Genomic DNA, 13,841 nt, shown 5'->3' with positions numbered 1-13,841 from the left:
CATGACCCCAGGATTGAGAATCACATGTCTAACAACTGAGCCAGCCTGGTGCCGCTGGGTGTTAGGTTTCTTTAATCTTTTTTAAAAATAGAACATTTCTCCTACCTTTTTTTTTTTTTTTTTGGAGGGAGGAAGAGCAGGGGGAGAGGGAGAGGGAGAGAGAATCCCAAGCAGGTTCCATGCCCAGCCTGGAGGCTGACACAGGGTTTGATCCTACGACTCCGAGATCATGACCTGAACTAAAATCAAGAGTTGAATGCTCAACGGACCGAGCCACCCAGGTGCCCCACCAACCTTTTATTTATTTTTTTTAATTGAAATTAGTTTTTTAAAAAATTCAGTCTGGTTACTTTGTAGAATGTCCCATTGTCCAGTTGTTTCCCATGGTGGTTAACTTGCTCTTCTCCTGTTCAGTATAGTAGCCACGAGCCACATGGAGCTATTTAAATTCAAATTTCAGGGCACCCGGGTGGCTCACTTGGTTAGGCGGCTGCCTTCAGCTCGGGTAGTGATCCTGGGGTCCTTGGGTCCAGTCCAGCATTGGGCTCCCTGCTCGGTGGGGAGTCTGCCTCCTCCTCTGCCCCTCACCCCACTCGTGCTGTCTCTCACTCTCTCCCTCAAATAAATAAATAAATAAAATCTTAAAAAAAATAAATTCAAATTTAAGTTAATTAAAATTCAGTAGGTTGGTGGTTACTGTATTGGGTGGTGCAAATATAGAACATTTACATCATTATAGAAAGTTCTAGGAGCCCCCTGGCTGGCTCAGTTGGTAGAGCATGAGACTGTTGATCTTGGGGTCATGAGTTCAAGCTCCCTTTTGGGGGTGGAGATGACTTAATAAATAAAAGTTAAAAATAAGCAAGCTATTTAAAAAAATAAAGTTCTATTGGACAGTGCTGTAAGCCTACATTTCCTGTAGGTCTACAGGCTTTATTAGATTTAGGTTAAACATTTTTGCAAAGAATACTTAATAGATGATATTATGTACTTCGCATTAGATCACCCTGGAGCCATATTAGGTTAGAATGTCTCACAATTAATTATGCTGAATTTGATTGCTTGGTTAAGGTGGTAATCGTCAATCTCTCTTCTATATAGAATACATTTTCCCTTTGTAGTTAGTAGCATCTCGAGATGAACATCGAAAATCTCAAAATCGTTTGTCTTGATATTTATTACGGCATTCAGCATTTCCTCATTTAGCTAGGTACTCATCTTAAACCATACTAGGTTTTTGTATTTGAAATAAGGATAATAATAAAAAAGAAATGGACCCTGTCCTCAAGGTCTGCAACTTACTAGTAGACACATAAAAACAGTCTAAAAATATAAAGTAATAGGAAGTACAGATGAATATGGTTGAAAACTAAGAGAAGTGAATCAGGAATTATAAGGTAGAACCTTAGTAGGGAAGAGAGCTTTGGTTCAGGCTTTAGAGGTAAGTTTGGGCTGGCATTTTGGAAAAAGTGACAAAGACAAAGAAGGGAAGGGGCAGTGGGTCACACAGGGTTAGAAATGAGTAAATCATGCACCAAGGAAAGCCTTCATCTTAAATAACCAAAATTTGAGAAGAATATCCCATGGCTTCAGCCAAGTCTCTGGAGAGCTGGGGTCTGAGAACTGTTGATTCCCAACTACCCGAGAAAGCAAATGGCTTCAAGGCAATGGTTCCCCGGCCCTGGCTCCCTGAACGACATGGAGCCGGACAGCTAGCTGCTTCCCAAAGCCCAAATAAAACCGAACGTTTGCTTGCAACAGCGCTGCCCAACTATATAAAAAAAATATATTTATTGGCTTAAAAACAACAACAAAAATGTGTTTTGTAAAAAAAACTCAAAACAAATATATAATAGTAAAAAGTAAAAAGATTTACCGCGCCCCCTGAGACACACACACACACAGCCCATTACCCCAATCCACTACGCTAGAGTAGCCAGAGCGATTTGGTGAATATAATGCCAGAGCTTTTTCTAAACATTTGCAAACATATGTACCGCAATATTAGCTCATATTGTTGGAGTATGGCTACATCATAATTTAGCCATTCCCTTCTCAAGAGATATTTAGATTGTTTCCAGTTTGCCCTACTGCAAAATGCTTAATTGAATATCGTTGCATCTGTACCTTGCTCAAGTGTCTTTGCTTTTTTGGTATTACAGAAAGTATTAATTCTAGTAATTTCATGAAAAGTAATTACTGAGCTTATGAATATAGTTTGGTAGAAAAAGTATCTCAAAACCGTGCCATGAAGGGAGAAGGGGCACAAGAGGTGTTCAGTGCTGCGCAAAGGGGGCACTACAGCGGTTTGTCTTGGTCCTTTCATTCCTCGCGGTGACTGGAGACGGCAGGGTCGCGGGCGGCGCCCTTCGTGGGAGCTGTTGGCTGTTGTGGAATCGGTGGGAAGGGGAAGAGGGCCAGCGGAGGGGCTGGGTGGCAGTGACAGCTGAAGGTTAGCGTCTTGGACTTCAGTTGCCCTCGCTCCCCTTGACACTTTTCAGAAAAGATTTACATTTACTGCCTCTCCTTTCTTTCACGGGCATCTCTCTCTCTCTTCGCTTGTCATTTACCCCATCTGACCAGGAACCCAGTCTTGCTGATTCTTCCTCTATAATGAGATACAAAATAAATCCCCTCCAGAGCTTGGGATAGGATTGTTCTCCGTAAGGAAACTCTGGGGCTCTTGGACAAACAAAACCGGTCCCCTCAAGGTTCTCCATGAAGGGTGACTATCCGGGTCTCTGGGGCGGCGACCCTGTAGTCTTCCTCGGAAAGCACAGAGGAAATCCAGCGCCCCCTAGAGGCCAGCCTGATGCTCCCCCCCCCCCCAAGAGAGGGGAATCTCGGAGGTCCAGCCTCTCTGTGGGGTCCCTCACCCCTGAACAATCTCTCCACATTACCCATCTTGAAGGACCTGGGCCAGATTTTGTTAAAGGAACTGGTAGGTCTCCTTATATCTTGAGACAGTGAAAATATAGGAGTCAACTGAAAATAGACATAATTGTAGAAATAATTTACTGTGAAAAGTGGTTTGTATTCAAGTGGCTAAGGTCTAGCCTAAGTGGCTTTCCTGGTCTAGAAAAAGACAACTGAATTTTAGAGAGACCTAAATGTACTAAGCCTGGCTGAAGAAAGAACGTATAATCAAAAGTAAACAATCAGCCTAGAATTTAGAAAAGGGTTATCCAAAGAGCAAGGTCAGGGTTCTCCAGAGAAACAGAACCTATGAATTTTATATTATATTATATTATATTATATTATATTATATTATATTATATTATATTTTATATTATATTAGTAATTATATTTTTCTATTTATTATATAAAATGCTATTTATTTTAAGGAATTGGCTCATGTGATTGTTGGGCTGGTAATTCTGAAATTTGTAGGGCGGGCTGTAGGCAGGCCACTCAGGCAGAAATGATGCTTGCTGTCTTGAGGCAGAATTTCTTCTTCAGTGGGAAACCTCAGTTTTTGCTCTAAAGGCCTTAAACTGGGGTCCCTGGCAGGCTCAGTCGGTAGAGCATGCAACTCTCGATCTCAGGGTCTTGTTGGGGACCCCCATGTTAGGGGTAGGGTTTACTTAAAAAAATAAAATTACAAAGAAAAAAGGTCTTAAACTGATTGGATGAGACCCTTTTGCATTATCAAGGGTACTGTACTTAAAGTCAGCTGACTATAGATGTCTACCATAGCTACAGAACATCTTCACTGCAGCACCTAGTTTAGCGTTTAAATAACTGGGTACTGGGGCACCTGGGTGCTTCAGTTGGTTAAGTGTCTGACTTTGGCTCAGGTCATGATCTTGGGGTCCTGACATGGAGCCCCATGTCAGCCTCCTTGCCCAGTGGGGAGTCTACTTGTCCCTCTCCCTCTGTCCCTCCCTTCTCAAATAAATAAATAAAAACTTTATTTAAAAAAAAAATAACTGGGTACTATAGGCTAGCCAAGTTGACACACGTAAACTCGCCATCACACTCAGCTCTAAACCTGTTTGAAAGAGACACTGAACTGGGGATATAAGTTAGGCTACTGGAGAGAGAGGCTACACCGGGGGCAGGAACAAGACCTGATTGCAAGCTCTCTTCATGAAACAAGAGCTTTGAAACCTTATTAGGTGCCAGATATGATTTCTAAGTACTTTGCTTGTAGTAAATCATTCAATTATCACATCAAACTTCTAAGGTGAGTACCGTTACCACCCCCACTTTACAAATCGGGAAACTAAGGTGTGGAGAGATGGGGTAACTGGTGCAATGTCACAAAGCTTGTAACTTGAAGACGCCTGGCATGAACCCATACAATCTGGTTCCAGAACCTGCTGTCCTGAGACCCTCTGATACCTTAGGTCCAAGTAGATATCTTCCAAGCAACATCATGGTTACTGAGCTGCTTATCTCTGACTCTGGGAAGAGGATGCCCCCATAGAGCAGATGAATATCCCTGCCACTAGAAAGCGCCGTCCTCCCAAGTACACTGGCAATGCAGTGAGTTTGCGGTGAGTTGGAGGCACAGGGGACTACTGGCAAATAGAGGCTCTGGGACTACAAAGCTGGGGCCAGATCCTGAAGACCTTGCCAGTGTCCTCCTGCCACCCCAGGAGATCAATGGGCACCTTTCTGCTGCCACTGCCCCATCCCACTCAGGTCCTCATTTTGGGCCTTGCCAATTGTCCTAACTGTCCCTCCTCTCATTCACCTCTGCTGGGCCAATTTTTATGACGATTCTAATTTACTTTTCATAAGTCTTTTGTAATTTTTACTTCGTTTTGTTATTTCTCCAAAGATAGTCCACGTGGCTTAGCTGTGAATTCAAGTCCTCAGGATGAAACTCCACTTTCCAACCTTCCCCCCCATTTACACTCACTAGTCACCCTCCACCACCCCCTTGCTTGGGCTTCCTCACCCTTTCATGCTTTCCTGTGCTTGTTACAGTTCTATCTACCTGGCAGAACTCTTGACTCATAAAATTCTATCATCTCTGAGGCCCACCTCAAGCTCTGCTTCCCCATTGTCATTCCAGGTAGAAAAGGTCTACCATTTAAATCCCCACAGCTTTGTCACAACTTCTTTAAGGGGCTTGCGATGCGAGGTGCTTGAGTTTTCATCACAACATTGGGAGGTACGTTTGTTTATTTATCTATTTTGAATGGGTATGGTTGTATTCCGATAAAACTTTATTTGCAAAAAACAGGCAGGATGCCAACTGCCAGAGTTTGCTAACTCCTGCCCCAGGCCTCTTCTGGCATAAGGAAAAATAGAAGGTCACCCTGACACTTATTTCTTCTCAACTCCTTCCCCACCCTCATGCCTCTGCCTTTCTGAAGACAGCACTGTGCCTGGCGATGGAGAACAGAAAGCAGACACCACCCATTTCGCCTGGTGGTTCTTCCAGGACTACATCAGGGCTCTGATGGGGATGGAGGACGATGGATAGGGAACCCAGCCAAAACCACCTGATCTCTTTTTAAAGTAGTGAGGAAGGGTGCACTGGAACAGTTTACCCTTGAGAGGGTCACTGCCCTTGGGAGCTCAGGGAGGTATGTTTAGTCCTATCTATAACATCAGAATCTCTTGGAGGGCAGCTGCTTATAAACCAAGTGTTCTCAATCTTTCTGGTGTCAGGACTCCTCTACTCTCAACATTTTGAAGGACTCCAAAGAGCTTTTGTTTATGTAAGTTTTATCTGTAGATATTTTATTAAAAATCAAAATGGAGAGAATATCAACAGTATTTTTCTAAAGGCGATCAAAAAAAATTATTCAGTTCCATTGAGCATGGAGTTTCTTGAATGTAACCCTTTGTCAAGATGGAGTCATGTAGTATCCAAGTTCGAATAAGTCACAACTGCTTTGATCTTTAAGTATGATCTTGGGGCGCCTGGGTGGCTCAGGCGGTTGGGCATCTGCCCTCAGCTCAGGTCATGATCTCAGGGTCCTGAAATTGAGCCCCATATTAGTGGGGAGTCTGCTTCTGCCCCTCCTTCTGCCCCACTCCTGCTCCTCTCTCTTTCTCTCAAATAAATAAAATCTTCTTGAATATGATCTTGATTAGATTTCAACTTTGTGAAAGCAGTACTTAGTCCCTGGTGGCAGACATAGAACCAAAAGAACTTTCTGTATCGTGTCAGAGGGGAAGAGGCAGGAAATAATGAGTAAGGGTTGAATGGTTTTCTAGTATTCATTGAAACTTGATTTCCTTCTTCCTACAACAGATAAAATTTCATTTGGTAATATCAAGTATATGAATTTTAAGCCTATGTCTTAGCAACAGAAACTTTTTATTCAGAAAAAGTCGAAGATAATGACTTGAAGTTTACTTGAACATCACTTAAAAAACTATTTTAAAAACTAAAGAAACTAATAAAATATAGAAGGGTCTTATTGTCATTGTTAGAGAAAAGCAAAGAAAATATTCGGGTGATCTAAGTTGGACCTTGAAATGTGATTGGATATTTACGTATTGAAATGATGTATCTGATATTCCAGACATTCACAATAAACTGAGTAAACTGAATATTTTCCCAATGAAAAAAATTAAAACTGAGAAAAATTTAAAGAATGTTTATTAATTCATTAAAAAAATAAGCCCATTGCATGTTAACATAAATGACACTTTTTTAAGATTTTATTTATTTATTTGACAGAGATAGAGACAGCCAGCGAGAGAGGGAACACAAGCAGGGGGAGTGGGAGAGGAAGAAGCAGGCTCATAGCGGAGAAGCCTGATGTGGGGCTTGATCCCAGGACTCGATCCCAGGACTCGATCCCAGGACTCTGGGATCACACTCTGAGCCAAAGGCAGACACTTAACAACTGAGACACCCAGGCGCCCCTAAATGATACCTTTTTTAAAGAGTTTATTTGAGAGAGAGAGCACGAGCAAGGGGGAGGGGTAAAGGGAGAGGGTGAAGCGGACTCCCTGCTGAGCAGGGAGACTGATACAGGACTCGATCCCAACACCCTGGGATCATGACCTGAGCCGAAGGCAGACACTTAACCGACTGAGCCACCCAGGCGCCCCAATAATACATTTTAATTAAAAAGTACATTTTCAAAAACAAACAAAATTTAATGAACAAGAGTAACATTGTTTTATATTTTTGTAAATCTCCTTGATATCTGGTTCAATAAAAGACAAGTGAATTCCCGTATCTTCTTTCTGTGGTGGTATGTGGCTTTGGTTGAGTAAAGAAAACCTGGCCTCACACAGACGTGTAGGAGATCCTCAGACACCTCCTGAAAAGGGCCTCAGGGGAGCCCCAAGGTCCTTGGACCACATTTTGGGAAAGGTAAAAAGAAAAGCAGTGAGTTGGGAATCAGAAGAACTGGATTCTCATTCTGGCTCCTCCACTTAACCGAAGCATAACTTTGTTCAAGATACTTAACCTCAGTCTCCTCATCTACAGAATGGGTGCATCAGTAATTCCTCCGCCAGCAGATTATGTCCTGAGGATTAAGTGAGAGAATATATTTAAAGTGCCTGGCATGAGATAGGACTGAACAAATAATCGTCTGTGTAGGAGGGCTATTACACTGATGCTCTGAGGTGACAGTGACTGCTGAAGACAGGACAGCATGAGGGACCTGGAGAGAGGGAAGGGGTCTGCAACGGAAAGAAGGATACAAACAAGCTGAAAACCCAGGGGGAGGGCACAGGTTTTATACTCATTTTTAAAAATGTCAAACATGTTTATTACAGAAAAGTTGGAAAATACCATTTTCCCCCCCACATATCAAAGTCATTCTGTATGTACAGTTTGTAATCGGTGTCACAGAAGAGCATATCATTGAGCGCCCCTCCATGTTATTAAATTTTCTCTGGCTACATTGATTTTAATGGCTGCTTAAGCTTTCATTGCATGGATGATTTATTTAACCATACCCCTATAGGATATCCAACTTGTTGTTTTACATTCTTCGTAATCATAAAAAAAAATGCTACACTAAGCATTTCTCTTAATTAATCTTTGTCCTAGTTTGTGAAGATTGTCTAGGATAGCTTTCTAGAAGGAAAATTATAGATGATATGCCTTAAGGTTAAGATCAAAGGCTCTGGAGTCAGTTGACCTAAGTTTGCACCCCATCTGAACCCCTTCTTAGGGGGGGCAACTCACTTTATCTTTCTTTTTTTTTTTAAGATTTTATTTATTTATTCGGCAGAGATAGAGACAGCCAGCGAGAGAGGGAACACAAGCAGGGGGAATGGGAGAGGAAGAAGCAGGCTCATAGTGGAGGAGCCTGATGTGGGGCTCGATCCCAGAACTCCAGGATCACGCCCTGAGCCGAAGGCAGACGCTTAACCGCTGTGCCACCCAGGCGCCCCTTACTTTATCTTTCTAAGACGAAGAGAGAAGTACCTCCTACCTCACAGGGTTCTTGCGAATGTACAGCGCTTTTCACAGAACCGGTCATGAAAGAAGGGCTCAGGAGGTGTTCGCTGGTTTTATTATTACAAATTAAATCATATATTTAATCACAAACATGTATACACATATAACTGGTCTGTTCCTGGGCTACTGGTTTAGCTCTTTTATTCTCTCTATTCTTACACCAACGACACATTGTAGCCCTTTATTTATTTATATACTGCTTATTTCATAGAGGGTTTAAGGAAAAGGGCTTAAAATACAGAGTCAGTTCCTTCTCCTTTCTCCTCTTTTTTTTGGATTTTCTTTGCTCTTCTTGTCTGATTTTTATTGCAGATGAATAGTAGAATCATTTTATCAAGTAACAAAAGATTCCATTAGAGTCGTGATTGAATGTTGTAAAAGCGAGAAATTAATTTGGTAAGAATTGACATCTTTATAAGATTCTTTTTTTTTTTTTTACAGAACACGGCTTGTCTCTCCATTTCTTCCTGTCTTTCATTGTATCTCTCAGCAAAACTTTGTAATTTTCTTTATACAGGTTCCCCACATTTTGCAGGAAGGTTCCAGCTAAGTATTTCATAGCGGCATTATTGTTAGCATTGTGAATGAGGAAAAAACTAATCGCAGGATTGAAGGCTTATTATGTGCAGGGTAGGTTCTCAATGTTTTACTATTTTTAACTAATTTAAACTTAACTAATCCTTCTCACAGCTTTATGAGATAAGAACTATTATTTATATTCCCATTTTATGGACGAGGAAACTGAGGCCAGAGAGGTTATGGTCATGTCGTTAGTAAGTGGATGAACGGAGCTTTAACCATCTGGCTCCACAGTCCATGATCTTAATGATCACGTTATTGGGATATTTGTATTAATTATGTCTTCTGACTGGTTATTCTCAGCATTTAAAAGGCTACAGATTTGTATGGTATTTGTCTTGTATCAAGTGACTTTTCTGAATTCTATTATTAATTCTCATCATTTTAAAACTGATCCTCATAGATTCTCTATGTATACAATCCTATCATCTGCAAACAGTGATAAATTTGTCTCTCTCTTTCCAAAAGTTATAACCCTTTTTTAAAAATTTCCAGCCTATTGTGTTTGATACTTCAGAATAATAGTTAATAACACAGTGATGAAGCTAGACATTCTTGTTTTTACATAAATTGTTGACTTCATGTAAATACACAGACACACACACACACACGTGTTTATATATGAAGACTATTAAGATTACTAGGAGTGCTTATAGCACATGGAATTGACTGGCCATGTTTTCTTTGGCGACTATTAAAGATGATCAGATGTTTTTCTTGTTTGGTTTATTTTTGACCTTTTATATAAATAAATTTCCTAATACCTAATCCTGTCTTAAGTCCCAAGATTAAACCCGAATTGGTTGTAGTATGTAATTATTATGTTAATATACTGCTGACTTTTATGTGTTAATCTTAAATATTTTAGGATTTTTACATTTACAGTCATAAGGGAGATTGGTCTATAGGTTTTTTTTGGGGGGGGGAATGCTACTTCTGACAGGTTTTGATATTCAGCTTCGTAAACAAATCGGGTAGTTTTCCATCTTTTTCTGTGTTCCAGAACAGTTTCTACTTTCTATTCATTCTGACAGATAAACACTGTATAATAGAGCTGACAAGGAAGAGAATGCAAATCAGCAGCGATTATTTTGCCTCAGTGACTCTGCCACTTTGGTAGCTGCAGGACGGCCTTGATTGTACAGAAGCAATCTGGAGCGGTAGGAGGGTCAAACGGGCCATTATTTTGGTGTTGAAGAGTCTAGCTGGCTGGGCAGGCACAGAGGTGAGTGAAGGGGCGCTGGGGAGGGAGGCAAGTGCTGAGCGAGGAGCCGAGCACCAGGGACGAAGGGAGTGTTTACAATGGGCTGGAGGTGTTTAAACAAGGTCACAAAAACAGGATCCGGTTAAAGAACTGGGCCTGGAGGTGAGGAATGTGAGGGGAGGGGTAGAGGGGCAAGGGGAGAATCATCTGCGAGAGGATACTCCTTCCTTTCCAGAAAAGTTGCCAAGGTTCTTCCTGTTGGTCTCTGGCTCCTGTTGGAGAAAGTACCATTATTTCTCACCCAGAGTATTTGCCCCTGTCCTACCATCGCCCTACCTTTTCATCCCAGCAAAGGGTTGCGTTCAGTAGGCCTTCCATCAGCGACTTACATGCTTCTGAGCACAAGAGTTCAGCGCGGAGGGCAGAGCAGACGGAGGCCAAACAGAAGACAGACTTCACCAACTCTGACTTTATGCTTCCGGCCAAGTCCTTTCCAAGGAGCTCCGTTTCTTTTTCACTCCTTCGCTTCTGCTTCTCTCCGGCTCCTATAGGCAGACCCACAGTAGCTGCTGTTTTTAGAAGTCACAGGAAAGTGCTGTTGGAAAGGCGGGGAGCAATGTGGTGCGGAATTACTAGGAACTGTTCAGCACCATGTTTGCCACAGAGCTGAGGCCATTTTGAATGAAAAAACAAAGACATCCCGGACAAATGAAATTCAGCCCATGTGAAGTTATTTTAAGGCCAGTCAGAAATTCCAGGCTCGTTTTGCACAAGTTCTCTTGAAAATTATGTTAACCGATGGCAAAACTGACATTACTGTTTCATAGATATTCCTCCCTCCCCCTTACCCATGGATGGGTTAGTTAACAACCAACAGAGCAGCCACCAGCTTGACATCAGGAGGAAGATGCCAGGAGCACAGATGGTCCACAACCCAGATAATTAGCTTCTGAAGAAGAAACATCTAATAAGTCTTCTCTGAATGTAGACTTTGGTTGGGCACAGCTGGGGCAGAGAACAAGCAGTCCTGCTCAAAACTCTTTTTTACCTCTTCGAATGTTGGTAGAGCACTCACCCACTTCCTGTGGACAACCACCTACTCCTAAGAGCCGCAGGAAAGAATTCCAAATAAATATTGTTGACACTCCGCCCTAAAGGAGGGTCAGCATAACTCCCTACTCCTTAAGTGTAGGACGCACACGGTGACTTCCTTCCAATGAGCACGGGATGGAAGGAGGTGGGGAGAGTGTAATTTTACAGTAGAGGAACCTGATAAACACCACTTTTGCCAGGTGATAAAGGTCAACATCAACAGTCATAAATTATGTTGATGATATTAATGATATGATAGTATGGGACCGACACTTTATCTCTGTGATCTTCCTCCCCAAACCCATAATCGCAGTCTAATCATGAGAAAACAATCAGACAAATTCCAGTAGAGGGGCATCTATAGTGTGCCTGACCAGTGCTTCTCAAAGCTATCAAAGCCATTAAAAATGAGGAATAACTGAGAAACTTGACACAGCCCCAAGGAGCCCAGGAGACATGACAACTGTATGTAATATGGTATCATGGATAGGATCTTGGAACAGAAAGAGGTTAACACTAAGAAAATCTGAATAAACTATGGACTTCAGTTCATAATAATGTATCGGCATTGGTCCACGAATGGTAATAAATGTACCATATATGTTCAGATGTTAATAACAGAGAAATCTGTGGGAAGGCATTTGGGAACTTACTGTACTATCTGCCCAACTTTTGTGTAAATCTAAAACTGTTTTAAGAAATAGGGGCACCTGGGTAGCTCAGTTGTTAAGCGTCTGCCTTCGGCTCAGGGCGTGATCCCGGCGTTATGGGATCGAGCCCCACATCAGGCTCCTCCGCTGGGAGCCTGCTTCTTCCTCTCCCACTCCCCCTGCTTGTGTTCCCTCTCTCGCTGGCTGTCTCTCTGTGTCAAATAAATACAATAATAAATAAGTAAGTAAGTAAGTGAGTAAGTAAATAAATAAATAAATAAATAAAGCCTAGGGGTGCACCGGGGTGGCTCAGTCATTAATCGTCTGCCTTTGGCTCAGGGTCGTGGGATCAAGCCCTGCATCAGGCTCCCTGCTCAGCAGGAAGCCTGCTTCTCTCTCTCCCACTCCCCCGGCTTATGTTCCCTCTCTCGCTGTCTCTCTCTCTCTCTGTCAAGTAAATAAATAAAATCTTAAAAAAAAAAAGAAAGAAAGAAAGAAAGAAAGAAAGAAAGAAAGAAAGAAAGAAAAGAAATAAAGCCTAGGGATGCCTGAGTGGCTTAGTTGGTTGCATGTCTGCCTTTGGTTCCTGTCATGATCTGGAGATCTTGGGATCAAGTCCTGCATCAGGCTTCCTGCTCAGGGGGGAGCCTGCTTCTCGCCCTGCCTGACACTCCTCCTACTTGTGTTCTCTGACAAATGAATAAATAAAATCTTAAAAAACAAAAACCTGGTAGTAGTAGTAGTTGTTGTTGTTGTTGTTGTTGTTGTAATATCTGCAAGAAACAAATGAAGACTAAGGTGGGACAAAAGCTCTTCCAACCCCTCTAGGCTTCATAGGCATTTTAAGTTGTTTGGCTTTTGGACTTTCATCCCTCTGGAGCACTACTTTGCACCCAGGGCTCTTTAGAGCTTATCCTATCCACACCCTTACCAGGTTTCCGAGGACTTTGTCCCCGACGGGCCAGGATGATCTCATTCAATCTCGTGGCTTCTGTCCCTATTTCTCTTCTGGCCATCTCCAAATCTTGTCTGGTTCACCTCACCCTTCACCCAACTCTCTATTACACAGCGCCCCCTAGGCGTCCAATTAATTCAGCATTTCCAAACCCGAACTCTCATTCTCCCTAAACCCATTTCTTTCTTGTTTCACTCACAGAGGCCAGAACCCAGATTCCTCTTTCTTACGGCTCCCTGCCAGGCAATCCCTAAGTTCTGTCGACGCCTCCTTCTTTGGGCCTTTTGTGCTGTGTGCTCCTTTCCATCTCCGCTGCCAGGTCCTCAACACCTCTGGGCTCCCTGCCTTCAGGTATTCCCGTTCTCTTCCCTGTCTTTCCTTGCTTCATTTCTCTCCTTTCGTTCCGTCCCTCTAACAAGAATGAAGATATTTTCCCAGGCCTCCGCCAGGCAGTTCATGACTCCTCTGCACTGTAATGCCTCACTATGAATGAATGTGGTGTGTATGTGTGTGTTTATTTACCTTTTGTGTTTGAGATACAGAATCATGAGGAATTAGCGGCTGAGTTGCCACAATCTATTTGTAATATACTAAGGCCCATTTTAAGAGCATCAGCCATTAACCCGGTTTTCTCAGGGTTTAGAGGGACCCAAGCAGTGACACAAGAACCATCTCTGAATTAGTTAACGGAAAAAGCTGACATGAGATGGCTGCAGAACTCAAATTAAGAGGTGAAAGCTGAACTCGTGAAAACGTAACAAGGAAACTTCTGAAAGTGTAAGGAGGAGAAGGGAGACTTAAAAGCTGCTGCTTAAGACTGTATAGCAATAAAGAAACCTCCGTCCCACCGAGCCAGCCAGGAGTCGAACCTGGAATCTTCTGATCCGTAGTCAGACGCGTTATCCATTGCGCCACTGGCCCTGAGACAATTGCAGTGGGCCCAGTAATAATACTTCAAGCTTATACTGC

At 42.5% G+C, this 13,841-nt stretch overlaps 1 non-coding gene across 1 annotated transcript; it reads right to left on the bottom strand.

Annotated features, from left to right (window-relative positions):
- Positions 1-13,720: 13,720 nt before the first annotated feature.
- TRNAR-ACG lies at positions 13,721-13,793 on the bottom strand. The gene has a single exon. It is a non-coding gene; the product is annotated as a tRNA-Arg (tRNA).
- Between the last annotated feature and the right edge of the window lie 48 nt (positions 13,794-13,841).

The sequence above is a fragment of the Ursus maritimus genome, unplaced genomic scaffold, assembly GCF_017311325.1.
Source record: "Ursus maritimus isolate PB19 unplaced genomic scaffold, ASM1731132v1 scaffold_36, whole genome shotgun sequence".
NCBI classification, from domain to species: Eukaryota; Metazoa; Chordata; class Mammalia; order Carnivora; family Ursidae; genus Ursus; species Ursus maritimus.
This window is presented reverse-complemented; position numbering and strand designations above follow the sequence as displayed.